The 4,271-nt window shown below is 42.9% G+C and overlaps 1 pseudogene; it reads left to right on the top strand.

Moving 5' to 3' along the window:
- Nucleotides 1-2,010, top strand: part of LOC119258240 (peptidyl-prolyl cis-trans isomerase D-like) — a 7,483-nt pseudogene extending 5,473 nt beyond the window's left edge.
- Nucleotides 2,011-4,271: the final 2,261 nt, after the last annotated feature.

Below are 4,271 nucleotides of genomic sequence, written 5' to 3'. Positions count from 1 at the left end.
CCATATTATAGACGAGAAAAATCAAAACCAGAGGCCAAGTGCAGAGACTTCATGGAAACAGGATTCGCGCACAAGCCTAAATTCAAAGACCCTGGTTTTTCCTGTGTTCTGTCTTTGCTCCCAAAACCCCTTGTCTTTTTTCTGCTCTCGCATCTCTAGTCTTCTAGTAATGCTTGTAGTCTTTAGTTCTGGAAGCAGTTATCATACTTAATAGAAAAGAGCAATTGGGATGTGTCATCTATATAAATAATAGAAAATGATAAAATAACTCTCCCTATGTTGGTTCTAAGAGTGGTCTATTGTTTAATAGATGCCACAGTTATTAATAGCTTACATGAAAGATACAGGAATGCCTTTGATTCTTCCAAATTCCAATAATGATTAATAGTGAATCAGTGAATCCCCTTCCCCAAATGCTTTTGTTTTTACTGTCCCAGGTCAAGTAGTTGACCTCTTACTTCTTTTGCTTAAACCTACTTAGGCAGTGAGCAGAATTATCCCTGTGTAGAAATACTTGGAGAATCGGTACTACACACTCTGGAGGGGAAATGTATTGGAGGATTTATAAGTACTACACACATTTTATTCATTGTTTTCTACTTAATTAAAGCAATTGTCAAGAAGCCTGTATGCTTTGGGGCTGGGACCTGTTTTATTTTATTTTATTTTTTTTTAAAGATTTATTTATGCATACAAGAGCTGGGGTACAGGCCAGTGGTGCATGGGTTGGGGGGTAGGTGGGGGTGTGTGAGAAGATTCACCAGAGACAGCATGGGGACCAGAACAGGCAGACTGACCAAAGCACACTGCTGAGGGGAGCAGTGGGCGAGACAGGAGAGGTCTGCTGCGCCATGTGGGTTGCTCCATGGCTGGCAGGGGATCGAACTCATGCTGCAGAGGCTGCAGATTGCTTCATAGAGCTGTGCTTAACCCTTTGCGCCACAAGGGAGGCCCTGGATCTGTTTTAAATGCTGTATGCATTCTTTAATATCTCAAGTATAATTTGTAAGGCTCAATTTTTTAAAAAAAGATTTATTTGTGCATACAAGACCTGGGGTGTAGACCAGAGGTATGGGGTGGGTGAGAGGATTCACTAGAGGCAGAATGGGGAGCAGAACAGCAAATCTACCGAATACACTGCTGAACGGAGCTGTGGGTGAGACAGGAGAGGTCCCCTGAGCCATGTGGCTTAGTTCCCTGGCTGGGGATCAAACTAGTGCCACAGTGGCTATCCAAAGCTTCCTAGTGCTGAGGCCCAATTGTTTTTTAAATCAAACTATAAACATGTTTGAATGCAACTATAACTGGAACAACTTCTTCAGGAAGTTTCTTTGCTTATAAGAGAAATGATTCAAATGTGATAGTTTCAATTGCTCACTCTTTACTTTTTTGAAATCCTTCTCTCTGGCCTATTATGTTCTAATATAAAACTGGTGTCTACACACACACACACACACACACACACACACACACACACACAAACATACCCTTACATCTTCAGCTATATCTAAGAAAAAATTTTTCCTCGGGGGCTGTTGAAAGAGATGGAAATTAATGGTCACTTTGTTAGAATTTTAGGATATCTGTGGTGGAAACAGTTTTAGAGAATGTGTATCCAAAGCTTTCATTTTACAGATAAGGAAAAGGAGACTAGGAGGTAAAGTTACGAACCCAAGGTTACACAGCTGAATGGTCATAGAGGAAGGGTTAGAATCCGTTTCTTCTGACTTTCCGTTGAGATATGGGATGGGTCACAGGAAGCAAGCCCTAAGACAGTTTGTGGTAAATGTGTCACTTTGAAACAATATCCCTTTGCTCCTGGCTACCTCAGTTTCCACGTCAGAAATTTTTGTTGAAACGTCTAGACTTTTACCTGCCTTCAGCCTTTCTTTTGTCCCCCTTCAGCTCTCCGACAAACCTGACATGGACAGCAGCTTCTTCCTCATGGAAAGAATTTTACATCAGGCTCAAAATTCAAAGGAGGTCAGTGAGAGAGATATTTTTGCTTAGTGCAAAAGACTAATGGAAGAAATGTATGTAGTGGGCCATGGAAGAGAGGTTTTCCTTTTTTAATTAAATTAAGTAAGTAAGTAATGTTGGTTGGGACACGAGAGCACTTAGCTGCTAGAGTGGTCTTCAGACATTAAATCATAACCATCTATCGATATACTAATAATTACTAGCAACCATGTAAACATACAACCACCTTTATATAAAATCAAGCTTAAAATCCATAGTAAAATGAGAACTATTATTTAAAGGATTGCCCATTAAGGCTGTAAAGCAAGTCACATTTTCATAGTTCTTTACCATTTAAAAAATACTCACATGTCCTTGATGCTCCTGGCCTCAAACAACCTGTGAATTGGTAGGGCAAAGTGTGCTGTCATCTAGAGGAAAAGCAGTTTCCAAGTTAGAGCCTAACTCATTTCTAACTAGATCTTCTAAATTCATGTTCTTTTCATTTTACCACTTTTCTCCCAAAACACTCCACAGCTAATCTTCAGTTTTAAAAATTGGAGAGGGCCTCCCTGGTGGCTCAAGGGTTAAGATGCAACCTATGAAGCTATCTATCCACAGCCACTGAAGCATGAGGTCGATTTCCAGGCACTCAGGGAGCAACCCACATGGCACAGCAGACTTCTTCTGACTCGCCTGTTCTGTTCTGTTCCCCCACTCAATCTGCCTGTTCTGTTCCCCACTCTGTCTCTGGTGAATGCTCTCATCCCCCACACCTCTGGCCTGTACCCCAGCTCTTGTATGCATAAATAAATAAATCTTTAAAAAAATAAATAAAAATTGGAGAATCTGGGCCTCCCTGGGCAGTGCAAGGGGTTAAGTTGCAGCTCGAGGAAGCTATCCACAGCCACTGCAGCACGAGTTAGATCCCCAGTCAGGGAGGTGACCCACATGGCGCAGCAGACCGTGCCTGACTTGTCCGCTTCTCCCTCAGCAGTGTATTTCAGTCAATCTGCCTATTCTGTTCCCCACTCTGTCTTTAGTGAATCCTCTCACCCCCCACACCTCTGGCCCGTATGCCAGTTCTTGTATGCATAAATAAATAAATGTTTAAAAAAAGTTGGGAAATCTTGGTCAAATCTGGGGTAGAGGCCGCTGTGTGAAACACTCTGCAGCTTGGGGATGTGATCCCAGGTTTGTGATGTCATTTGTAGACACCATTTCCTGGATGCTGTGGGGTCAGAGGGTAAACCACAGTCCTGCATATGGGAGAGAACTAGACTGGTTTGGTGTGGTTCAAATCTGATAGTATAACTTGCTCATTGACCTCTTTGTTTTATGAAAAACTTCTCTGCTGCACACATACACACAGATTCCACTGACAAGAAAGGGGATACCTGTGGGAAAGTGGGCTTCTTAATTAAAACTCCCAGTCTGAGACTTTTCCCCCCTATTATGAGACCTCAGGGGCCTCTTTCTGCCCCCGTTCGGGCCTGGAAGAGGCAAGCAGAACAAATATTCTCTTCAGGCATCTCAGTCCTCAGGGATGAGAGAAAGCAGTTAGGGGCCCCAGTGCTGTTATTCTTTTCTTTTTTAAGATTTATTTATTTATTTATACAAGAACCTGGGTACAGGCCAGATTCGCGGGAGGGTGAGAGGATTCACCAGAGACATAGCGGGAACAGAACAGGCAGATCTACTGAAACACACTGCTGAGGGGAGCAGTGGGCGCGGCAGGAGAGGTCCACGGTGCCATGTGGGACCCTCGCTGGCCGGCGGGGATCGAACCGGTGCTGCAGAGGCTGCTGACAGCCTCACAGCACGGCGCTCAACTGCCTGCGCTACCAGGGGAGGGCCAGTGCTGTTATTCTTTCCAGACTTGGGTTTGTCCTCTCGTCTTGGGCAGAGTAAGAAAAGAGGATTATCACTTTAATGGCGCCACTCTACATGCAAGGAGATACCCAGAGTGGGAGGATGTGTTCTACCCTACAACAAATTAGAGAAGAGGACATGACTTCATTAAGTGAAATACTCAGGGCCCCATTTAGAGTCAGTGCTTGCTTAATAGAAGCTCTTCTAATTAGAGTTCTACAGTCACTTCACGTTCAAGTTCCTCCATAAACTGGTATCTGGCATAGCACCTGCAAGAATAACAATGTTTTTGAACAAATTAATTAACTTATCTGAAGGACCCATGAAATGAGGAATTTTATCTTGATGATGGTTATATATATATTTTTTTTTAATAGTAAAGAGAATTTATTAACAACTCATAGGTAACATCACCCTCAACGTTGAAAGAGTGAAAACTT

Source organism: Talpa occidentalis, unplaced genomic scaffold, assembly GCF_014898055.3.
Source record: "Talpa occidentalis isolate TD23 unplaced genomic scaffold, MPIMG_talOcc4v2.1 talOcc4.4, whole genome shotgun sequence".
Lineage (NCBI taxonomy): Eukaryota > Metazoa > Chordata > Mammalia > Eulipotyphla > Talpidae > Talpa > Talpa occidentalis.
This window is presented reverse-complemented; position numbering and strand designations above follow the sequence as displayed.